General features: G+C 38.5%; 1 pseudogene; it reads right to left on the reverse strand.

Annotated features, from left to right (window-relative positions):
- LOC149181562 (ubiquitin-NEDD8-like protein RUB2) overlaps positions 1 to 27,317 on the reverse strand; it is a 45,717-nt pseudogene that overhangs the window by 17,093 nt on the left and 1,307 nt on the right.

Consider the following 27,317-nt stretch of genomic DNA (forward strand, 5'->3'; position numbering starts at 1 on the left):
GCAGGACCAACACACTCTCCAGCATTACGGAGTCGTCAAATATTCAACCATCACCCTCAATCTAAGACTCCGAGGCGGATGCAAGGGAACCAGCTCAAAAAACACAGGCTCTTTCCGCGATGCAGTTAAAGGGAAAGAACCAATGCAACACATAACAACATCCACACCAGAGCTTCTAGGACCCTACATCGTGGAACAGAAGTCAGAAGCACCTATGCTTACTGTATCAATGCCGGAGGTAACAGATCTATACTCAGATCTAACTCATAATGCTGTTATATGCAGATTTAACGGTTATTGGCCCAAAGCTGATGCACTACACCAATGGGTTTACACATCATGGACAACCAATTGCGAAATATATCTATGCCCTAAGGGATTCTTCATAGTCAGATTTAGCACAGAGCTGGAATGAGACAATACCATCAATCAGGGGCCTTGGTTCTGGGGCAATGCTGGTCTCTTTCTCACACCCTGGCTCCCGGATTTCGACGCCAATACCATGGTAGTATCGACAATGCCAGTTTGGGTAAGGCTACACAACCTACCACTGCATTTCTGGCATCGAAAAGCTTTAACAGCCATTGGAAACGCCTTAGTAAAACATCTCAAAATAGATGAGGACAGAGCCAACCGGGGAATTTTCACATATGCCAGAATATGTGTAGAAGTGGACCTAAGTCAAGGACTCCCAGATCAGATCACACTGAATTTTAATAATTCACTGTGGACACAACAACTAGATTACGAGAACACGGCTTTCAGATGCCGCAGCTGCTTGTAGACAGGACACCTTCAATATGCATGTCCACTGACTTGTAAGGAGCCTAAGGGGAATAAGAAACAACAGAAAAAGCCAAAAGGTTGGCAGCACACTGAACCACTGGAGGAGGAGGCACTAAACACGGAACCCACAGACATATACAGGAGACAGGAACAAATGCAGGAAGAGAACACTGTAGGACCCAATCTAGAACCAAACAGCATGGCACCGAAGCAAGAACTGCAGCTAGAAATAAGCGGTGCCAAACGCGCACATAGTACCGAAGGATCGGACTCGGACAAAGAACAACCTGGGCACACAGAGGAAAACCAACTTGCCATAATTGTCCCCACTGCCAATACTGGAGGTTGGAGAAAGGTGGAGAAGAAAAAAGGAAGGAAAATATAGGCCGATAGACACAATATTCTAAATTTTGCTGTATTCTGGTCACTATGGGAATAGTCTTATACTATTTTTTGAGCTCTTATTTCTGTTATGCTGCCTGTTATTACAGGAACAACCATATGCATATGCTTCAAGCATCTACAAAATGTAATTTTATCAACATGAATAAAATTACGATTTTTTCCTAGGGGAAAAATATATATATATATATATATATATATATATATATATATATATATATATATATATATATATATATATATATATATATATATATCCGAGGGAGAAATATCCTAATTTTCATTAACAGAGAAAATTACATGTTGTAAATGCCATGGGCATATGCATAAAAAGTGATTGTGGTCAACTGTGGACTATTTGTAAGTGTAAAGAAACTATAAAAAGGCCTTGCGTAGGGTATGCTATTAGTATCTAATCATGTACATTTTATTTACATATTCAAAAATCCACCCATGGTGATTACTGTTGTGTAGGCAAAATATTAACACGCAAAAAATTGATAAGTTAGGGCGTGTCAACCCTATGTAGATCTTAATCCATGTATGATCTATGGAAGAACTGATAGATTTGTTGAGGTGTATGCTCCCTCACCATCCATGTTGTGGGGAAAAGTATCCGACTCGGATGACCCTATCCCTACTCTAAGGGTGACAGTCCTTAGCAACAACTGAAAGTAAAGCTTTGATATTTTTCCTTTATGAAAGTACAGAGAAGGAAGAAAAGATTGACCAACCGATGTCTTTCGCTTTTGTCGATCCTATCCTCTCTCTTTGTCTCTTGTTCCCAGCTCCTTGCTCCCTTTGCCGGCCCAGCTACACAAAGATCCTGCATAAACAAGAGAAGGAAAACTACAAGAAACATGTACTCATAACTGATGCATGGATTAGAGTGAATCAGATATACAAGTAAATACAATACATCAATGCAATACAAGTATATAGGAGAACATTCAAAGCTTTATTGATAGAAGTAAAAGGGTTCTGAGAAGGTTACAACCATCAATGGCTCCAATCCAGCAGCACCTCCCCAGCAGCAAGAAATCTCCTCTTCACCTCTATAAAAGCAATCACCCAATAGCTCTAACTGTAAACCAACAACACTTCCTTGCTTGCACAAAATTCCAGCCTCCTTAGACCTCATAGAAGAGCTCTATATATAGGATAGAAGAAGAAAGGATGAGTCAGCTTGAGACTGACATAAAGCTGCCTTGTGTCCTCTCCCTCTTCAGTTAAACTTCAGTTCTTGAGTCCACTTGGAGATCCTTGCTTACACATGGAGATCAAGTACCTCTTACTCATCACAGGGCGAATCCCTTGAACCAAGTGTCAGTTTGGAAGCTTCCTGGGCAATTGACACCTTGCAGAATGACTGTGCCACTTGGCCAATCTCGCCCAGCGCAGGTAGCCTTCATTAGATTTGACTTTCAGCGCAGGTACAAGGAGGAGCAGTTGCATTCCAGCGCAGATGCTCAGTGGAGCAGCTGACATGATCCAAAAATAGCCTGTTTTTGAGTGTTTTCAGGTGGAGAACTGATGGGAAGTGCTGTGGTTTGCTGACCTTGTTCTTCTAGGGGTAAGAACAACATGTTTAGGGACTGAGGATCCCTGTAATTATCGACATTTCATGCTCCGTGCTGCGAGGCACAAAAATGTCTATAACAGTTGCCCCCTAAAGTATGAGGCCGTTTATCGGGTGAAATGCTTTATCTAGAGGGTCCGAAGTTCATTCCAGTGCTGAGGAGGCGCCCTGTAATACAATACAATACAATACATTATTTTTCATTCTGTTTTCATGATCTAGCTGAGACGGGCATTCCCATGCTCAGCTTTATAAATACATTTTGGTACATATAACAGACGATCGTCTGATGGTAGACTGATAATTTTCTGCTGAAATTATCATCCTTTGAGTAGGATGATCATCTGCTGCAATGATGTACATGACAAATGCTTTTATATTTCCTGAATATGTATCGCAGCCCGGATGGATGAAACTAGATCCGGGGTCTTCAAACTCGTTCGATCTTCACTCTAAGTACAAGTCGATCCATGTGAGAATTTCGCTGAAGTCGAACATGGAAAGACATCGCTTGATTACCGGTCAATGATGAAAACCGTTAACAAGCGCGAGAGGAATCACCGATAATGATAATGACCCTCAAGGTACTGCAGTACAGTTCACGTGGCGTGAATAAAGGACTTGGCGTCGAACGCCACGCAAAATCTTCTGGTCGAAGGTCATTGATGTATACCTGTCGCCGGAAGTGAGAAACTTGCCATTAAGGCATGCAAGCTTCAAAGTACTGATGGGGTTGTTCCTAGATCAACTTCTTGGATAATGAGCTGAAGTCGATAAGAAGCGATCCGTCAAAGGAGGGCCTTAATGAATCCCACATCAATGACACGGATCGGAGCTAATGATTTTAGTGGAGGTGAAAACAAACTGTGACATATGATTCAGGGTGGCGATCATGAATGGATGAAGGATAATGTATGGCAGTGGATGGGACACGGTTGACACTTTCAGAATGACCTCTCTTGAACATATAACGACACTGATGCGATGGATCAGTAGCATTACCCCAAAATGTGGATGGTTTGGCGAAGACCATGGTGATGAGACCGGTGAATGAAACAACCCAACCCGATGTGGTACGGAAGAAAAGTGTCATGTTCAAGAGCGACTTGCTACCATTAAGCTTTGATGTTCTCCCAATTTTTCCCCAGTCATTTCTGACCAGTACCTCTTTATTTTTGTCAAGCTTGAGGAGGATAACATATGCTTGTTCTATAACCTGCCCTTCGGGCAAGCCCATCGCTATGATTTAACGAGCTTAGCGATAGGGAAACTCGTTCTCGTCTAAAGACAAGTTTGTCGCTATTTAATTATTTTAACGAGTCTAACGACAAGGAAAACTCGGTCCTTTTCATTTTTAGAGAGTCTGAAAAGGTACATAAAGTCAACTCCAGAATTCCTTTTTCGTCATCTAATCCCTTAAGTCCGAAAAAGTATAAAACAATACAGAAGGGATGGGTGTTCGGTACTTTTAACGAGCCGAACAAGACAAGCGCTCGATCTTTTTGTGTAATAATCCCTCAGGTCCAAAAAGATTAAAGTCTAAATGAGGGATAGCTCTTCCGGTCCCTTTAACGAGCTGGAAGGCCAAAACTCGGCAAACTTTTCATATTTTACGAGTCTGAAAAGAGCTCAAAGAGGACTCGTCTTTTCAGGAACGAGTGATGAACAGGGATAGCAGCAGATTCCAGGTACAGGTTGGAATTCTCCAATCACGGCAGTGTCACAAGGATGGCTAGGTGAAATCACTCTTCGCAGATGTTCCTCAAAATGGGTAAACACACAAATGGAGGTGAATGATCGGCCAAATGAACAGTGGAGGTGACGGTGCACAAACACGACCAAGGCTTTTATGGCTGATGAATTTACGATCTCAAAAGGTTATTTACCGGTTCATTTTTTCTGAATGAGCTTGAACTCTGAAGGGAAGCCTGCTCATAAACTTATGTTTATTTTTTAACGAGCATGAACTATGCGCTAAAACTGCTCGGATCTTGCATTTATTTTTTAACGAGCATGAACTATGTGCTAAAACTGCTCGATATACCAGTCATAGAATAAGAACGCCTCCTGTGAGATAGCTATTTTTTAAGGAGCTTTATCTCACGAAGCTATGCTCTAATTTTGGCAAGTTTTACCTTTGCCCCACAGACTTTCTTCATGCAAGGTCGGAAACGGCTAATCCTACGAGTTTAAAGGGTTAGACCTACAGGTTTAAAGGGAGGACCTAAAAATTTAAAAAAATAAATAGTCGTCCCTCGCTCACATTCCAAAAGTTTGCATGCCCCCAGACATAGGATAGAATTTCGAGGCTGCCCCTCCTCTCCCCTACCTCTGCTTTTCTTTGGGTGTTCACAGCTACTTGTCATCTTGCCAATCTAATGTTAACGATACTAGTCTTCTCGTTATTTTAAGGGGTCTTACGCGGTACTTGTCTTCCCGTCAGCCCAACTTTTAACGAACAGCTATTTGTGACAAGAGAAGAACACTACTCAAAGACAAAACATTGGTATTATTGAGGGAGGCTTGCCTCTTTCTTATTATCCGAAGAGGGTTCTATTTGCTGCCGCAAATCAATCTCTTTCTTCGGCGATGTCTATCATTGGGTTACTCAAATATGGTTACCCTATATCACAACAATAGAATCTCTTTCTTTGGAGGCTGCCCCTACTTATCCTTCAAAACATTTGTTTTAATGGGTGAGGCTTGCTTTTCCCCAAAGATGGTTACTACTTGTTGCAATAAGGGAATTCCTACTTGGGCAGTGCCCACCTCTTTAGACAAAGGTGAATGACTCTTTAGCCAAACACATAACTTTAACAAAAGAATACTATTCCAGAACAACCCCTCTTCCATCCACGGACGGGGTACGGACTAGTCATATTCTTCTGCGGAAATTCTACCTTATACCCAGGGTTTCTTCTGCCCGGAGCAGACCAGGGTGCATGCCCCCTGGGTTCCAGTCTTTCTTTCCGAATCACTCGCACTCATCGGGAAGGAGGACTGGGGGTGGAGGCGAATCTTGTGTGAACAGACCATTTAGGAATGGTATTTGACTATTTGCGATGCGAGATCCCGGAAATGAAAGTTGGTCTACGAGCTTGACCATCCTTCCTTCGTGTGGAAAACACATTACTCTAAAGAGTGAGGAGACTATCGCTCCCATGCAATAAATATAGTCACGTCCAAGGAGTAGGTTATAATCCAAGGGTCCTTGGACGACCATCACGTTCAAATTGACGGTCTTCCCTTTCAATGTAACAGGCACATTGGGGAGGATTCCTAATGGTCGACTGGTTCCTTTATCAAAACCTGAGAGATTTCTTAACTCAGGTAAAAGCGCCGGGGAACCCAGTGCTTTCCAAGCAACAGAGGAAAGGATACTCACAGACGCCCCTTCATCAATGATAGTACCAGCCATGATCATTCTATAGATCTGGACAATGATTCTGAATGGTACACTGGCTGGTAACCGGGGTCTGCCTAGTTGATTCCAATCAAAGGATACAACCAGGTTACTTGGTGGTGGGACCGAATATACGGCCGGATATGACCCTGATGATGTTCCTTCCTGCGATAAAGGAATGGGCGCATTGCCCTGACGCTCATCAGAGTCGGTGCTGATGAAAAGAACCTGGATGGTGTCATCCTTATTCTCTTCAGTGAGGGTGTCGCATGAAGATGACTCTTCGGCGACGGTGTCATTTGAAGATGAAACTTCTGAAGGTAGAACCGGGTCAACTGCTGTATCGACCTTTAGACTTTCGTCCGGTCTGGATTCAGTAGGTTCATTTTCAGTGACTGACGCTTCAGCCGACCACTTGAGCGGGCCAGCTGTATTTTCAACCAACGAAGGACTTGGCACGAGTTTTTTATATCCAGGAGGAAGTTTTACCGGTGAAACCGGACAGTCTTCCAAAACTCTCTTCGCTTCGTCTAAGAAGGGACAACGGTGGATGGCATGACTGCCTTCACACAACTTACAGGGGAATCTTACTCCCCCTTTTTGTCTTGATCCTTCACTTTCGCTGGTTGACGGAAAGCCATCAACCTGATTGTCAGAGGTTGATGCCCCCGAATTGTGCAGACGAGGGGACCAGTCCCTTAGTATCTGGGGAATACAGGGACAATCTCTGTGGAAATGGTCTCCTCTACATATAACACATGGCGATTTAGGCCCGGTCTGTGCAGTGGGTGGGTTTTCGTCAGATGTCTTTTGCTTGCCCCCAGTCGCCTTAGGCTCCTTCTTCTTCTTCTTCTCTTTCTTCTTCCTTTCCTTCTTCTCCTTGGGAGGCTGACTTTTGCCAGCTCTACCTTGCGAAGATGAAGGATCAGAGGAAGTATTGTAAGAAGTGGAAGGCTGGTGGGTAGCTCTAGACTGGTCTGACTGTTGATTCGATTGCTCAGGATTAGTGGCGATCTGGACTACATTAGTTGAAAAGAGCCATACAAGGAGGCCGATTGTCAATCCTGGAAGTGACAATGTTGCCATATGAGGCGCACCAACATCTCCCCAAGAGGAGAAGGGATTTGGACTTCCGCCAAGGTTGCCTCCTTGGTTGGTGGGCTCCATACTTTTCAACTGAAAGATCAACGTGGGAATAACAGGTGATTTTGTTCCGCTTAAAATAAATTTTATTAACGACGCTTTTAGACACAAACTTGCTTTTTCATGTTTTAAGAGTCGAGAAAAAGCTAAAGATGACTCTAGTCGCCTTCGATGTTTTAACGAGCCCGAAGTGACAAATGCTCGGTTGGACTTTTTCAGTTATAGAGTTTGAAAAAGGCCAAAAGAAACTGCTCTGGAGATCTAGGCAGAGGGTGTGCCAAACCTTTCGCGAAACCACAGAATACGTTTTACGGTACGGGTGGTTGATCTTCGTGAACGCTGTGTTCACTGCATCGCGATCAGTAGGGCGGTCGACACGGCTTCCTATGGATAAAGGATAATTGCCTATAGGGGTCTCCCAATATATACGCGACGATACGTGGGAGCACAAGTCCGTATTAGTGCCACCGACTCTCAGAGGAATCACCCACCTTCGTAGAGATCGACAGTCACTATGTTTAACGACGCCGGAACACGTCTCTACCTAGACCTCTAGATGTTTGCGTTATGTTACAAAGAGTTGTTATGTAAATTGGATTTATTTTAATGTTGATCTTGCTTAGCAGTTTGCCTTTAAGGATCACCACGAGATGTATATATACAACTTCCTAAATGCAATCTAAGATGAGAAGCAAAACTTTTCAATCTTTCAACTTTGAAAACCTTAATCTACTGAGGGAAAAGAAAGACATCAACTTTTCACACAGATCATAGAACACACACTAAATGCACTTTTCCCTAAATCAACATGCAAACTGTCAATAATGCAGATGCACAATGCAGATATTTCTTTTCTTTATCCTTAATGTTGATGTAAGACAAAAAGGAAACTGTTGTATAACTTTGAATCTAATTTCGAGCGAAAGTAAACAAGCTTGTCCAAAATCAAAAGACACCTTAAGATCGACTTGTTTAGACACTGGAAATGTATAGATTCAAACCACAAAATGAAAAACAAACAAACTCAAACAGCCATGAACAGTAATAAAACTAGCTCTTAAGATCATAAAGACACTTTTACAGTTCAGGATCTAAGAGGCCACAGCTATACTGGTTCGCTTTTCACAATGGGAAACTGTAACTGAAACAAGAAATACTAAAAGAACAATCACAGTTTCATCACACAACTGAGGCGGAATAATTTCAAGGAAAGTTAGTTTACAGCAAGTACGATGACAAGCAATCAGCAGCAAAACAACAGTGAAAACAGGGCTAAGACACAGTGGGAAACCTCAGGAAGACATAGCCTAACTGGATCAGCGCAGGCTCTGGTCTGTCAAATTGACTCTCAGCGCAGTTCCCGAAGGGAGTACCTGCGCTGGAATGCAGACTGCCTGTGGACAGCCTGCACTGAGACACGAGAGTTGCGTTTACAAGGATTTCCGGGTCATAAAAAGCTCAAAAATTCACTGTTTTTGCTGAAATAAAAAGCTATAGGTCAAGTACAAGCTAAGGGATGATCAAGAGGATGAAAAGCTATCACAAAGAGTACAAGAGTCTTTTGTAGATCAGCTCTTCAAATCATGAATCTGCTCAAAAAATGAGCAAGAGTAGCAGCCCCTCTACTTCGCTTTTGATATAGTCAAAAGCTTTTCGATTCGGTACTCTTTGGTTCAGGAAATGAATAGCAAAGATACTACAAACACCAACAAGATACTAGGCTCCCCAGCGGAGTCGCCAGTTTGTTGTGGGGAAAAGTATCCGACTCGGATGACCCTATCCCTACTCTAAGGGTGACAGTCCTTAGCAACAACTGAAAGTAAAGCTTTGATATTTTTCCTTTATGAAAGTACAGAGAAGGAAGAAAAGATTGACCAACCGATGTCTTTCGCTTTTGTCGATCCTATCCTCTCTCTTTGTCTCTTGTTCCCAGCTCCTTGCTCCCTTTGCCGGCCCAGCTACACAAAGATCCTGCACAAACAAGAGAAGGAAAACTACAAGAAACATGTACTCATAACTGATGCATGGATTAGAGTGAATCAGATATACAAGTAAATACAATACATCAATGCAATACAAGTATATAGGAGAACATTCAAAGCTTTATTGATAGAAGTAAAAGGGTTCTGAGAAGGTTACAACCATCAATGGCTCCAATCCAGCAGCACCTCCCCAGCAGCAAGAAATCTCCTCTTCACTTCTATAAAAGCAATCACCCAATAGCTCTAACTGTAAACCAACAGCACTTCCTTGCTTGCACAAAATTCCAGCCTCCTTAGACCTCATAGAAGAGCTCTATATATAGGATAGAAGAAGAAAGGATGAGTCAGCTTGAGACTGACATAAAGCTGCCTTGTGTCCTCTCCCTCTTCAGTTAAACTTCAGTTCTTGAGTCCACTTGGAGATCCTTGCTTACACATGGAGATCAAGTACCTCTTACTCATCACAGGGCGAATCCCTTGAACCAAGTGTCAGTTTGGAAGCTTCCTGGGCAATTGACACCTTGCAGAATGACTGTGCCACTTGGCCAATCTCGCCCAGCGCAGGTAGCCTTCATTAGATTTGACTTTCAGCGCAGGTACAAGGAGGAGCAGTTGCATTCCAGCGCAGATGCTCAGTGGAGCAGCTGACATGATCCAAAAATAGCCTGTTTTTGAGTGTTTTCAGGTGGAGAACTGATGGGAAGTGCTGTGGTTTGCTGACCTTTTTCTTCTAGGGGTAAGAACAACATGTTTAGGGACTGAGGATCCCTGTAATTATTGACATTTCATGCTCCGTGCTGCGAGGCACAAAAATGTCTATAACAATCCATTCCCCTCTAGGATGATGTCTTGCCTCCTCTAAAAGTCGGTTCACAGAGTCATTACACTCCCTGTAGATATGAGTACAAGAAACAAGATCTACTTGTGCTTTTAGCAATAAAACATCATCCAACATGCTTCTGAGTGTATATGCATGGCATGTTGATATGAAGTTGAATTGGTTAATAACAATTTTCGAATCCCCAAAAATTTGTATGTGTCTACAATTTTTGTAAATGACAAAATATAAGAGATGACAGAGTGTCAACAGCTCCATGAAATTATTTGTCCCGTCTCCCAACCCCAAACAAATGTGAAAATAGTGTTTTTTAGTCAAATGAAGGATAATTCCACCACCACAACCCTATACTTGTGCTGCTCCATTTAAATAAGCCAGAGGGTGCACTTTGTCAATGACTTCTAGAGTAATGTTCTAAGTCCGGACAACTTGTTCATTGACCGAGATTTCCAAATAGCTATTACAGATCTCTGGGATTATCTATGTCGAGACAATGTTTTTGCCCCGAAAGATATTATTGTTCTTGCAAATCCAAATGTATGACCATACTATTAAAGGTAGGTTCCAAGCTCTTGGGTTAGTTTCTGCTGCCCACCACCTGTTCCAGGCAGTTGGTATATCAATTCCAGTCTATGTAAGTGGTAAGTTTAGTGTGTGTAAGATCTATGCCCATACCTGTTGAGTAGTGGGGCATGAGAGGAAGAGATGTTGATTTGATTCTTCCTCTGCTCGACATAGAACACACCATGTAGGCCCAAGTAACGATCATTTCCTAATATTATATCCATTCGGGGTTTTATCCATACTGATGTTCCACATCAGTAAGTGAGCGCATGGTAAACCTTTTAACTTCTATATATTACTCCATCAGCTTTTCAGAGATTCGGGGTTGTGGCCGACATGGATGATAGGATATCTATCCTTTGGGGTATAGTTTCGTTTATCTGCAAATCCCCACATCATGTCATCATCCTCATCCCTTAATCTCACATGGGATTCAATTAATGCCTGCATGTAAGTCCTCCACTCCATGTGCCATTGAGCTAGTATATTGAAGGCCTCCCCACATAACCATGCCTGCTAATATATAGTTGTATTGTGAAGGTCTCTGAGTTGTGCTATGTTGAACACTCTGTTTTGATTGAGGAAGGTAATCAGGTCAGGTGGGAGATGGTAGGAGTTTCCGAAGCCAATCCATGGATCGATCCCAATGTGGACAGACCCAACATTACCGATCCTCCATGTGAGAACCCTTCTTATGAAGGGAAGGGTATTTATTAACTATATAATTTTTAAAAGGAAAGAGAACAAAATTTAGAATATGAAAGTCCCAACATGAAATAATTCTTTCCACAACTACCCCACATGCACAGGGTCACACGAAGTCAGTTGCCGCCCTTTACGTTGCGTCGGGTGCTATCGAGGGTCATAGGGTGGCGGCTTCCACTGTGTAGGGGGTATGTATGGGGGTGGTAGCCCCCTTGCACGGGGTCTTCAGCAATACCCCCAGAAAATTTTTCGGACCCTATATTAGGTGGGCAGACATACTTATTGTTTTTTGCATGGATTTCACACATGGTTTTTGGGCATGATGGTTTTTTGTCCATGGTATTTTGTAGATCCGGTCAAGGGAACTATGGTTATGTTCTAATCCATTGTTAATGGATTGGGTTGATGGTTGCTTGAAGGGAAAATCTCTGTGTACATCTGTTTTATTTTTTTTGCTCTCCCCATTGTTTTTTCTCTATTTTTAGAATTCGTATGCACATAATTTATGTACACGGTTAAAACTACATTTGGTATTAGATTTGTTTTGGCTTCAAGGGGATGCCTTTGCTGCTGAAGGGTTTTTTCTCGAGCGTGTGGTAGACCCTGTTCACTAGGAGATGTGTAGGATTGATTCTTGTGGTGAAAGAATATGGCGAGTAGTGGAAAGATAGAGTTTGAGAAATGTAATGATGATAGTTTTTAGTTGTCAAAACTCAAGATGGAGGATGTGTTGGTGGATAAAGATCAATGAATCACAATAGATCCGAGTACTTAACCAAGAATAATGTCAGATGAATACTCAACGAAATTGCATGGGAAGGCAACGAGCACAATACAAGTGTGTGACTTAGATTCAATATTGCTAATGTATGAGGGGAAGCTTCGGTGAAGGCTTGATGGGACATGTTAGGGACTTTGTACCAATCTAAGTCTCTAGTCAATAAATTGTTCCTACGGAAAAAGTTCTATAACATGAGGATGAAATATGGAGACTCGGTGACAAAGAATTTAAATTCTTTTAATATTTTGGTAAGCAAGTTATTATCTATTGATATTGACATTTTAGATGAAGATAAATGCATCAGTTCCTTTTGTTCTCTACCAGATTCATCGGATATTCTCGTTCTTCCAATAAGTCGCAATGCATATACCTTGCAGTTTGATGAAATAGTCTCATCCTTGATATCGAAGGAGATGAAACAAAAAATATGTAGTTCCAAACTTTTAATGCCTTGTTTGTACAAGGTTCGTCCCAAAATAGAAACAAAAATAATTCCTCGAGTGGGAGATCTAAATCTAGAGGGAGATCTAAATCTCTAGAAAAGACTTTAAAGGTGTGCTCGAAATGAAAAAATGAAGGGCACTTCAAATGGGACTTTAAATCTAGAGCTCCTTAGAAAAGAAAGGGATGTGATGATGCTCCTTCTGTAGAGGCGAAAACCACATCAGATGGAGGTGGAGATGTGTACTTGGCTTCTTCTTCATGTACACATGTAGATCATGAGGCATGGTTGATTGACGTAGGTGCATCATTTCACTGTGGGGAGTGGTTTTGCGAGTACAACAAATATGATGGCAGTGATTTCTTCTTAGGGGATGACATGAAGGCTAGAATCATGGGTCGCTGAGAATACAAGTTAAAGTTTCATGGTGGAAGGATTAGAACATTTTCGAGTGTTCTACATATTTTTCATTGGCTAGAAATTTTATTTATGTAAGCAAGTTGGATGATGTAGGTTTAAGAACAATGTTTTATAAAGATACATGCAAGATGGTTCAGGGAGAACTCGTATTGATGTGGGGAGTTCGAATTGGAACTTTGTACAAGCATTAGGATAGCATTGTTATTTATGGGTGGAATAGTTACAGGATTCCTAAAAGTAGAGCAAAAAATTTAGTGGTCTCTCGAGAAAAGACAATGCTATGGCATCAAAGGCATGGACATTTGGAGAGAAGGATCTTCCAATACCTCATGGTAATGTTATGGTAGAAGTTATTTCTAATTCCTCTCTAGATTTTGATTTGTGTGAAAATTGTCTATATGGGAAGCAAAGACAAGTGAGTTTCGCCTCCGGTGGTAAGAGAGTGAAACAAATTTTAGAGCTTGTACACAGTGATGTGTTTGGACCGCTGTCGGTTCCATCACTGGGAAAGTTTGTTTACTATGTATCATTTATAGATCACCTCTCAAGGAATACATGGATATATTTCCCGAGGAAGAAATTTGAAGTCTTTGATAGGCTCAAATATGTTAAGGATCTCGTGGAAAACGGAGACATAAAAATATGAAGGTGTTGCTTTTAGATAATGGTGAAGACTTTTACAAGAAGGAATTTGAAGCGTTCTGTAAGAAGTGTGGTATAGCACGACAGAAGACTACTCCATACACACCTCATCAAAATGGAGTTGCATAACAAATGAACAAGACATTGATGGAAAATGCAAGAATCATGCTCAGTGGTGTGGGGTTAGGACAAGAGTTCTGGGGAGAGGGAGTGGAGACTACATGTTACGTGGTTAACATATCACCATCATCAACGTTGGAGGATAAGTCTCCACAAGAGGTCTTGATTCGTAAGAAACCTTGTATTTCACATTTGAGGGTATTTTGATGTGATGAATATGTACATGTTCCAAATGAGAAAATAACAAAGTTTGACAGTATATCTCAAAAGTGCATCTTATTTGGGTGTAAGGATGATTTAAAAGGTTATATGCTTTAGAAGTCAGAAACAAGGAAGGTTGTGTACAGCCGAGATGTGGTCTTTAGAGAGGTGAAATATGTTATTAAACATGAATTCCTATTAAAGGAACCTAAGAAGATAGAGTTTGAGCTAAAGGATGAAGAATTAGACTCTACAACAGAACATGAGACCATGGGCTATGTTGTAGGGGTTTTTTAACTACACCAAGGGTTTTTATGTTAAAAATGGTATCAGGGAAATATAAAGTCAGGGATGGTAATTAGATAATGCAAGGGCATAGAAAAAACTTAGGATAAATTTTTTTGTGGGTTTTTTAGGGGAATAGGGAAGTTAATAAGTGGGAAAAGTAATATTTGTAATGGGGAATGGGTTTCACACTAGGAAAGGCATTTTTAGGAATGGGGATGATTTTTTTAAGGGTAATTTCTAGGGAAGTGTGTGAAACCAAATGGTAAAGGTCAGAATGAGGGGAAAAGGGTATTTATAAGTAATGAAGGGAAAAATGGGGAAATTAGCAAATAAGTATGTGGGGGTGTAGTGAAATGAGGGGAAATTAATAAAGAAGCTTAGTGAATATCCTTTCCTTCTCACAATTCCTCATGCACATGGAACATGGGATCAAGCATGATAAATGTGTTTTTGACTTACCAACCTTGTGCATTTGCAACATTTCTTCTACCTACCTTTTATTTACCCTAACATTTTTTATTCATTTCAGTGGGTGCATTTGAGCTTGATGACCCTTTGTTTCATTTACTTTGATTAGAAAACTATCTAATTCTAACCTTATAACTTCCAATGGCTCAAATTAAACTCATGATCTCATTTTTATTCTCTACCTAAGTAATGATCTGCCAAGATATAATAGTTTGGCTAAATCTTTATTCTCTATCTATCAAAATGAAATTTAAAGCATGGATGAGTCAAGATTAAGCTATTTGACCATCATGGATTGTGGTATTTCTTACAAGCTGCACATAATCTTATTTTTCACAGTAAAGTAGAAATTAGTGCCATTTAAATTTCCACACTTTCATGATCTATTTTTATTTCTTTTGGGGGTTCATATTTTTTACTTTTTTGGTCATTTTCCTTTCTTTTTTTCCTTTTATTATTCTTTTAGAACATACCCTCTTTACATTTTTTAATTTTTAATATGGAAAACATATTGTAGAAAGCAAATGTATGTACAATATTACAAGTCTAACCATAGCCAATTCAAAATTATGAATCCTACTGTTATAGGACCCTAACACGCTCCACCATTGAATATTTTTGTTTGATATTTATCACCACTCAACCCTTTCTTCCTTTACTATGCCCTTTGAATCGCTTCATATTATTTTTTCAAACAAAAGTGACACAAATCTTAAAAGTACATAGCTTTTCCCTTTGATTTTGGATTTTGACCTTTAAATTATTGTATCTCTATAATATGGGCCTTCCAACATACAAAATTTTCTCCTATAGTATCATGTTTCCAGCAACACTAGTTACATTGAGATTATATTCTTCAAGTCAATGTTACACCAAATCTCCAAAGATGGCCTCCTTATGGACTCGTGGAATAGACCGAACTTGTATGGCCTACCACAAGACACTCTTTCAATATTTCACAATTAAGATAGTACCCAAGAAACTAGAGTCTCTCAAATTTTGACCAATTCTTACAAAATTCAATTTTAATGTATCAAAAGAGAGTTATGATGATCTTCCCCGAGATACTTTTTTGAGATAGAATTTTCTAGCATATAAAAACATCTCTCATAGTATAGATAACAAAGTTCTCAATTTTTTATACAATGTTCACCAAGATTTCATGTCTGGTGTATTGTTCCCTCCAAACTACCAATCCATGGCCATTCTTCAAAGAAAACCAAACAAGAATAAACATGTTAGATCTACGAATTTTGTGATCCATAATGTAGAAATATATCTTCCGGATTAATCACATTATTAGGATTTGGTCGACATTTCTAACCAACTAATGTGGTTCATCCTCACAAAAAGGTGAGAAATTAATCGATCTATGGGAATAAATAGCGTGGATGTATCATTGGTCAGAGTTAGTCGTTACAAAATTAGTTATTAAGGTAAGAAAAATATTATTTAAAATTTTGTTAAAAATTAGGTGTTATGGATAACTAAATCTAAAATATTCTATTTTAATGAAATTAATAATTATGTATATAATATTAGAATGTTAAAATATTAAGAGTTTAGCTAAGAACTAGCTCTTAGGAATAACTAAATCTACAAAATTATATTTCATTGAATTTAATAATTATTTATATAATACTAAAATATTAAAATATTAAGAGTTTAGTTAACAACTAGGTGTTTGGAATAACTAAATCTAGAAAATTATATTTCAATGAATTTGGTAATTATTTATATAATATTATTTGTTATCGGAGGGCCTAATCTATTAAATAACTAGGTAGACTTAAAAAATAATAATATAAAACAAATAAATAAAACATCTTATTGTAAACAAACAAGAGAAAATATATTTTAACTAAATTGATAAAAATAAACATTTTAAAAGTAGAGGAAAAAAAAATGCTTATATAAATATATATATATATATATATATATATATATATATATATATATATCCCGGGGAGAAATATCCTAATTTCCATTAACAGAGAAAATTACACGTTGTAAATGCCATAGGCATATGCATAAAAAGTGACCGTGGTCAACTAGGGACTATTTGCAAGTGTAAGGAAACTACAAAAAAACCTCTTGTAGGGTATGCTCTTAGTATCTAATCATATAAATTTTATGTACATATTCAAAAATTCACCCATGGTGATTACTGTTCTATAGGCAAAATATTAACATGCAAAAAATTTATAAGTTAGGGTTTGTCAACCCTATGTAGATCCTAATCCATGTATGGTATATGGAAGAAATCCTAGATTTGTTGGGGTGTATGCTCCCTCATCATCCATTCCCCTCTAGGATGATGCGTTGCCTCTTTTGAAAGTCAGTTCATGGATTCATTACGATCCCTATAGATATGAGTACATGAAACAAGATCAAATTGTGCTTTTAGAAATAAAACATCATCCAATATGGTACTGAGTGCATATGCATGACATGTTGATATGCAGTTAAACTAGTTAATAACATTCTTGGAATCCCCTTAAATTTTTATGTGTCTGTTATTTTTGTAAATAACAAAATATAAGAGATGACTGAGTGTAAGGAGCTCCGAGAAATTATTTGTGCCATCTCCCAACCCCAAACAGATGTGAAAATTGTTTGTTTTAGTCAAACGAAGGATAATTCCACCACCACAACCCCATTCTTGTGCTGCTCCATTGAAATAGTCCAAATGGTGCGCTTTGTCAATGACTTCAGGAGTAATGTTCCGAGTCCGGACAACCTGTTCATTGACCATGATTTTCAAATAGCTATTATAGATCTTGGGGATTATGTGTGTCAACAATTTTTTTCCCCTGAAAGATGTTGTTGTTCCGACAAATCCAAATGTACGAGCATAGTATTAAAGGCAGGTTCTGAGCTCTTGGGTTAGTTTCTACTGCCCAACATCTATTACAGGCAGTTGGTATATCAATGCGAGTCCATGTAAGTGGTATGTTTAGTGTGTGTAAGACTTATGCCCATACTTGTTGAGTAGTGGGGCATAAGAGGAAGAGATGTTGACTTGATTCCTCCTCTACTTGACATAAAACACACCATGTAGGCCCGAGATACGATCATTTCCTAAGATTAGATCCATTCAGGGTTTTATCCATAATGATGTTCCACATGAGTAAGTGATTGCGTGGTGGACATTTTAACTTCTAGATATTACTCCACCAGCTTTTCAAAGATTCATGCTTGTGGCAGGCATGGACAATACAATATCCATCCTTTGGGGTATAGTTTCCTTTCTGTGCAAATTCTGAGATCATGTCATCATCCTCATCCGTTAATATCACACGGGATTCGATTAACGCCTACATGTAATTCCTCCACTCCAAATGGCATTGGGATGGTATACCCAAGGCCTCCCTAGATAACCACGCTGGGTGATATATTGTTTTATTGTTAGGGTCTCTAAGTTGTGCTATGTTGACCACTACATTTTGAATGAGGAAGGTAATCAGGTCAGGTGGGACATGGTAGGAGTTTCTGTATCCAATCCATGGATTGATCCAAATGCGGACACACCCAACATTAATGATCCTCCATGTGAGACCCCTTCTTTTGGTGGAAGGGTATTTATTACAACCCTTGAGATCACTGATATACCCTTCCTATTCCAGGTAGGTAACCTTAACCAATCCAAGACAAAGCTCGACCAAATGTATTTGTAGGTAACCACCTCCGACCAAATGCTCTTTTACATCAAGAGCAACCAACCTAGTTTTGCCGCAAGTGCTTGTAGAAAAGCAGAGAGGATTTTTAGGCCCTAACCTCCCCATTTTTTGGGAGTAGAAAATATACTCCATTTGACCCATGCATAGGGTTTTCCTTCCTTGTGGCCCTTCCATAAGAAATGGAAACATACTCGTTGAATCCTTTGTAGTATGCCTTGGGGGATCCAGGCTAGGGAAATCCAAAAGACCGGTGTGGCTTCCAGAACTGATTTAATGAGCACCAGTTTACCGACTCTCGAGAGTAGACGATGGCTCCAAATGTCTAATATTCTTTCCACCTTCGCAATCAACCATGTCGAGTCTAAAATTTTGTATCCATCTTATTTTATCTTAAAGCCCAAGTAGTTCAAACCATCCTCTAATGACATGTTTTGAAAGGGGAAATTTTGTATTGCAATGTGGGTTTCCTGTTGAGTACACACAGAGAATGATATAGTAGATTTGGCCGCATTTATTTCTATCTTTGTTCCAACGCTAAATAGTCTCACCACTTTGGAGAGTGTGATGCTGTCGTGTATTCCCCCATGTAGCAAAATGTGAATGTCATCAACATTGATCCATCATCTTGAGGCCCATGTGTTGGCTTGCTCACTTCTCCAATGCAATCAACCTTCTTAGGCTTTCCATGACCAAGAGAAATAGTAGAGGGGATAGTGGGCACCCTTACACCATTCCACATTCCACACAGAAAGAGTGGGAGGTTGATCCATTGATTAAGATTGCGAATGATATAGAGGTGATGCAACACATAATCCATCTGATATAAAACAGTGGGAACGCAAGATGGGTAAGTATCATCCTTAGGTATAACCAGCTAACCATGCCAAAGGTCTTTGATAGGTAAATTTTTAGCAACACCCCTTTGAGTTTCTTCAGTTTGATGGAGTGAAGGGCCTCTTGTGCCGTGCCTATGTCCTCATGGATTTGTTGGTTTGTAGAAAGGAAACTATTCTCAAGAGATGTTGTGTGACAAGCTCGGTTTAATGTGGTTTGCAATATTCTTCGCGATAATTTTTATAAAGTAAATTACATAGGGATATAAGTCTGAAATCATTGAAATATATCGAGGAGTCTGACTTGCGGATGAGGGCTATGTAGGTCGAATTGATAGGTACAAACATTCTACCTAGTAAACGACTTTCTTCGACCACACCAAGTAAGTATGGTACAATGATGTCCATATTAACTTCAATGATATCTTGTTGTTAGAGAAAAGAGGTATGGTCGAAGGTATTCTTATTTTAAAACCCATTCATTTTGATTGTGGTGCATGTGCACTCGAAAAGTTGCACAGAGATGAATTTCTTGTGAATGTTGATAGAAGGAGGAGAGATATGCTCGAGATGGTACACACAGATTTATGTAAGGTAAGAATCTTTCTAATAAGAAGTTTATATTTCAAAACTCCTTTTGAAGCTTTATTTGGTTATAAGCACGTAGTTAAGCATTTGAGAGTTTTTGGCAATAAAGCCTTTTCCCATGTCCCAAAGGAAGATATAAAGAAACTCAATTCAAAGGCCATCAAATGAATGTTTGTTGGGTATTGTACAAAATTTAAGGCTTATAAATTGTTTAATCCCTCTACTCATAAAATTTTTGCGAGCAGAGATGTAGCGTTTCATGAGAAGGTTAGTGATGGAAGCCATGAGAGTGTTGATGAAGAACGACACGTGCCCTTGTTTGTGGAAGAAGGAAGTGATCAATGAGGTGACAGTAATGAGCAACAACAACAGTAGGAAGGGAAAGAAGATGATGTAGCTATCAAGGCAAGTCTAGAAAATGATGATGGGACAAGGTTTGAAGCTACCCCACTTCTGAGGAGATGAGGTAGGAAGGTTTACTTTCGAGTAAGATAGAGGAAAAATTCTCTTATAACTAGTATGATGAATGTTTTTAGCCCTCGATTTATAAAGGAGCGAGTCAATATAGTGAATGGAGGGCTGCTATAGAAGAGGAATATGAATCAATCATCAAAAACAAAACTTGGGATTTTAGTTAAATTACCTAAAGGCAAATGACCCATGGGAGCATAGATAATTATAAAGCTATGCTGGTTGTCAAGGGGTATTCGCAGCAAGAAGGCATAGATTATGATGAAACATTTTCCCCTGTAGCTAAATTAAACACAATCAAAATAATAATTTCTTTAGCTACCAAACACCATTGGATGATTTACGAGCTAGATGCTAAATCTTCATTTTTAAATGGGGACTTAAAAGAAGAATTCTACTTAGTGCAACTTGAGGGATTTGTCAAACAGGGTGAAAAACATTTAGATTGCACAATGAAGAAAGCATTGTATGGACTAAAAGAGGCACCGAGTTCATGGTATGACAAAATTTATTCATTTTTCCTACAGAATGGTTATAAAAGGAGAAAAAATGACCCTAGTCTTTATACCATGTTTGATAAAGAGGGAATTATTGTTTTTATTTCTCTATATGTAGATGATCTATTCGTTACACGAAATGTTGATAATCTCATTAAAGAAATCAAGGCAGAGATGTCACAAGTCTTTGAGATGAAAGACCTTGGAGAGCTACATTATTGTTTGGGTGTGCAAGTCCCAAGGGATTCTTGATAAACTTTTCTATCACAAAGTATGTGAGGAGCTTACTCGTTGGGTGCCTAATGTACTTGATTACATGTAGGCCTCATTTGGCTTATGGAGTGGGTGCGTTGAGCCAATTTATGTCAAAGTCCCTTGAGAGTCATTGGGTTGCAACAAATGGTGTTTTTAAGGTATCTCGAGGGAACCTTAAATTTTGATATTTAGCATTGGCTATTGGGTCATTACATGGAGCACCAAAAAGTAGAACACAGTATGCTTGTCTTCTATGGAAGTGTGCAACAAGATGTGAAGCAACCTCGTTGAGGAGACTTCTCCTTGATGTTGGATAAGAATAGAAGGTTGCAATAGTGATCAAATGGGACAAATAGAGCTCCAACAAAATTGCAAATAATCTAGTATTTCATAAGAACACAAAGCATATAGATACACAATTTCCTTTTTTGAGGGATAAAGTTGAGTGAAAAGAAATCCATATTGAGTATTGTAATAGTTGTGACAATGCTCGTGATATTTTTAACAAAACTTTCAGTAGAATCAAGTTTGATTTGTTTAGGGAAGTGTTAGGAATATCCGTGAATCCATTTCCTCCCAAGATTAATGAAGAAATGTAGTAATGGAGTGACCATTCAAATAAAACCTTAAGGAGTTTGTTCATTTTTTCTAAGGTGTTATTTAAACTTCCCTAAATGTGTGTTTCATGTATATATTTCTCATGTGATGAATTGTAAGACTGAGGTGTACAAAGGAAGTGTTAGTCAGAGGTGTAAGGTTTCGTAATAAATTTGATTCTTGTATTTTTTTGACAAACATAACCTTCAACTAATTGTTATTGGATTAACATTTAGATGGAGACTCCTATTATTTCTTATCTTAATGTATTTTCCAAATAATTTTTCTTTAAAATTGGATAAATTTTCCAACTAACTCAGTTTTTCTATCCTCTAGTTTCTTGCCATCAATCTAAGTTAGTCAATTCATGTTTTCATTACCCACTCAATTGGTCTTTCCATCACATTTACCAATTAAATTGCATTAATACATTTATAATTTTTTTAATCTCATTTTATGTAATTTATTGTTAATTACTTTAATCTCATTTTATGTATTGCACACAACACAATAATTAGCCAAATGGTAACATCCAAATCAAATTCAAATTTTGTGGTGGCGTAGGCAGCATGATAAGTGTGGTAAAATTATAAATATAATTATAAACATTGGAGTACAATTTTGTGGTTGAGCAACTAGCATGGTAAGTTTGGTAAAATTATAAATATAATTATAGAAATTGAAGTACAATTTTGTGGTGGAAGGAAGAGCAAGGTAAGTATGGTAAATTTACTAGGGCTTCAATGAGGTTTGAAATATTGGTTGTGAGTTGAAGTAACTTAGGACTTTAAGCATTGTTAACTTTGTTTTCTTCCTGTTTGGTGACCACTTCATCCCTTTTCTCATTGGTTTCTAGGTTTATTTTGCACAATTGATAATTTGATTTTGATTTACAAACTAGTTTTCTATACCTTACATTATAAAAGATTGGACCTCCAGAAAACTTAGTTATGGTAAAAAGCACTCCAAGAATAATATCAATTTTAACTTTTTATTAGAAGAGACCTATAATAATGGAAAGGTTTAGAACACAAATTCAGCAAATTACCTTGATGAAATTCGAGACAGTTTGTCAATATGTAGGGGCCATGTAAAGATGTCATGGTGAATTTCCTCTGAATATGATGAAGTATGCTGGAATGTTACTAATGTACAACTAATTAGAGTGGTTGGTACAACAAAGTGGGGCTATTTATGATGCATCTAGCATCACTATTTTTCTTGCAACAACATATGGCCATTTAGATATAACCAATTAATGAGCAACATGATTGGATCCTATGACTAATTTTTAATATATGTATATGAGGTGATCTTTCCAGCGAGTTACATACACTTAAACACTAGAATAATAATAAAAAAAGGACACTAGAATAATAATAAAAAATGGAAACAATCTCTTTCCAGCCAGTTACATACACTTAAACACGATCACTAAGTAATGGGTACCAAAATGTTCACCATTTGTAGATGGGTAACTAATGTAATTTCTAATATATGAACTGATCTTTCTAGCCAATTTCACACCATTAAAACAATATACATGAGAATGAAAATCCTACACAAACAAAAATAAATTGGAAACTAACAAGATCTATATGAGTACATCTGATAACCGAAAACATATATTTCAGGAGCACAATACAAAAATACTACGAAAATATGGGGGAGATCCCAATCCTGTGGGAAATCTAAGGAAAGCTTATGGCAGAGATCTCAATCCTAAAGAAATGTGACGAAAGGTTACTTATCCACAAAAATATCTTATCCACAAAAATATCACACCAGCGTTTTAAACAATGACAAGGAAGTGTGATGGTGCCATAGATGTTGGTTGGGCAACATTCTCCCATGTCCATCATTGTTTATAAATTTTAATAAAGATTCAACCCACCTAGCTTCTACCCAGCCAAAATTCATATATCCCAAAGAAATCACACTACAAGATTCTTAATCTCATATCTTGCATATCACATATTCTATTCTATGTTTGTATTTTCCGAGCACTTAATCTCCATTAAAATAATGAGACATAACATAATACTCTCACCACAAAAGCAACATATCTTGCATATCACATATTCCATTCTATGTTTTTACTTTCCTAGCATCTAATCTCAATTAAAAAACTAAGATATAACATAATCCTCTCACCACAAAAGCAACATATCTTGCATATCACATATTCCACTCTATGTTTGTATTTTCCCAACATTTAATGTCCATTAAAAAAATGAGATACAACATAATCCTCTCACCACAAAAAAAAAAAAAACATATCTTGCATATCACATATTCCATTCTATGTTGTATTTTCCTAGCATTTAATCTCCACTGAAGAAATTAAATATAACATAATCCTCTCACCACAAAAGCAAAAACTAAAAAAACAATGTAAAACCTATTGATTCAGTCAGCTAGATGATATTGATAGAGCTATCACATATTCCATTGTTTGTTTGTACTTTCTAAACATATAATCTCCATTAAAAAAGGTGAGATATCACATAATCCTCTCACCACACAAGTTTTCCAACCTAGCATCATAATTCCAACCAATAATCACTTAATATGAGCTATATCTTCACAAATGTTTAGGAATTAATATGAGCTATACCTTCATAAGTGTTTAGGAATGATATGCAGAACAAATAAATAAACAAAAAATGTAAATAAAAAACAAGTCCACAAATTTTGAATTGGTTAATTTTAAGGAGAATAAGACATTAGAAACCTTAGGAAAATGGACAATTCTAGGTAACTCAATGCATCCATAAACTTCATCACTTAGTTAAAACTGATTTAGAATTTAATATTGAATGGAAAAAAATATATCTTATCCATCTCACTAACAACCCCAACACAGACCAATTGGTTAATTTAATGGAGAATAACACATTAGAAACCTTAGGAAAATGGACAATTCCAGGTAACTCAATAAATCCATAATCTTCATCACTTAGTTAAAACTGATTTAGAATTGAATATTGAGTGGCAAAATATATTTCTTATCCATATCACTAACAGCCCCCACCCAGAGCCAGCACCAATGAAGAACATAACCACCCCCAATGTTGTACTCACGGGGGATCTTTTCATCATTCATTTGCTTTCCTACATAGATGAGCCTACACTCGGCATCAAAACAAAAAAATTTAGTATTAAAAAAAATCAATCCTTCAATACAGATAAGAAATTTATTTATGTACATCATTCAACATTTCAATATTTTATGGTGCACAAAGTATCTCTTTTGAATTTAATATAAAATGAAAAATTACATCTATTATAACTGACTTTACAGGTCCCCGGATGCGGGTGGTTATTAGTTATAAATGGTTCACGGCTTGTCTGCAGGGCATGTGTCGGCCCGGACAAGCCAAGTACACAGGAAGGACTCGCCCACATCGTCATAGCATGCAACATTTAAGGAGGAGGGACATGGCCTACAGCAGAAGCCTCCCCTCGACATTTACTGCTCGCCTTGAGAAGCGGAACATGGCGCTTCAAAGCCAGAGGTTCTCGGACATTCTCCCTCATTTCTTGTTTGTTCCTGCTCCGGTCTTGAGGGAGGTGGCGGAGGCTCACTGTTTCGGCTCCCATTCAGGCTCTGAGAGCGACTGTGATGGTTTAGAAGCCATAGATTTGGGCAATTCGCAGGCATACCAGCAGTCTGGTCAAGAGTTTGGGAGCTTGGCGGTGTTGCATATCTGCTACTCGCCGTCTAGTTTGAGGATTGAAGGTCTGGTTCAGAGCGACAATTCGCGTGAGCATACCTGTCACCCGCGCATTACCATCATGCAACGAGAACGTCAAAGAGGAGTCAGTCGGCGTGGTAGTTACAGTGGTAGAGCCCCGTCTCAGAGGCATGCCCCTTCTCCCTCCTCCTCAATTGAAGTTTCTTCTGAGCGAAGAAGAACCAGGGGAAGGCCTCCGGGCAGAGGAAGAGTGGCGGATTTTCAAGAGAGAATGGAATGCGGGCATTCTGAGCACCCAATGGTCAGATACCGCATTCCATGCACTTTGTCCAATTCCACCTTCTTTGTCACAGTTTCGGTGGAGCACTGCAGCAATCCTTGGGGTGAAGATGAAGCTCCTCGCGCCAGCCCTCCGCGGATTCCTGGGATAGCACCCACAGTTGACATGCAGCTTCCCGCCATTGACATTCTGCGCCCTGTTCAACGCAATGTCGGCAAGGCCATCCACCAGCCTCCCATTGCAAGATGGAGGACGACCCTCAAACAACTCATGATGATGAATAGTACGCCTAGCTCGTGCTCCAGGTTCTTCAGCAAGGATTTTTCTCTCTGTCTGCTCCTTACGCTATCTTATATGTGTCTACACTTCGTCACTATGTATCTCTGTCCTTCTCTGTCACAATTTCGGTTATGTACAGTTGTTTTAGACTCCATGTGTTTCTGTTGTTTCAGTCCTCATGTACTTCAGTCCATGTGTCGGTTTCATGAATGTCGCTCTGGTTTCAATTTTTGTAAACCTGGAAATGTCTATCCTACGATAGGTTTTACAGAGCCTCAGCTCTGTTGTAATACTGCTGATGTAATTTTTGTTCTTGCTGTAATATAATAGCTCAGTCTTATTTAGAAAAAAAAAAAACTGACTTTACAGGTAAACAATTTTTTAGTTTTATAATCTCACAACATATATAGTATAATCATGTTGACTACCAAATTTCAAATTCACAAAAGATTCTTAGCTTAGAAGTCAATCTGCTATGTAGACTACTAAAGCATATACAACTTACAACACAAGTTGTTATCAAACCTACCAAGAGAACTAGAAGGATCAAGTGTTACAAAGAAAAATATGCTAACAGAAACATGAAACACTAATGACCTTCCCAAAAAAAAGACCAAAAATTGCACCTATTGCTTAAGTATTTCCTCCCCAATGGCTGAAGAGATAAAATTGAAAGATATTATTTACATTATAGAAAGATAAAAGGGACCAGCTACTTAAAAACCCAATAAACACAGAATTTTGAAGAAAATCCTAGAAGCTACTTAAAAACCCAAATAAATACAAATTTTTGAAAAAAAATCCTAAAAACTGATGATAATGCAAATGTGGTTTGAGCCTGAAAAACTCAGAGCTGCAACATTGAATTGAACTCATTATGGTCTAGACTCTAAGAACACACATATGCTTAACTTACAATAGTATAGAGTCACTTGCACAATGAAATCATTCTATGAAATAACTAAATTATATTAGGGAAGACACCCAAATAGATGAAATCATATTATAAAAAAACTAAATTATATTATAAAAGGCACACAAATATACTTGCACATGGATCTAGGAGTATTGCATAACTTTGTTGTATAGGCGGTATTGCTTCCCTTTCCTCAACTGGCTGCTTATTTGGTGAATTGTATCATTGGGTTCAATATCTATCTCGACTTCCTTTCCTGTAAGGGTTTTGACCTTGATGGAAACGCCTCCCCTTAACTGCAGAAGTAAGCGAAGATTTGAGTGGTTTTCCATATTATAGTCACCTTGAGTGAGCCCATCTTCTAGTTTTTTTCCAGAAAATATTAATCGCTGCTCATGTGGAGGGATAACCTCCTTATACTGTCACAACAACCAAATAACACACCTAGTTAAAGCCCAA

The sequence above is a fragment of the Pinus tabuliformis genome, chromosome 3_2 (assembly GCF_031772625.1).
Source record: "Pinus tabuliformis cultivar Carrire ecotype Pingquan chromosome 3_2, CPIR1, whole genome shotgun sequence".
Taxonomy (NCBI): Eukaryota; Viridiplantae; Streptophyta; class Pinopsida; order Pinales; family Pinaceae; genus Pinus; species Pinus tabuliformis.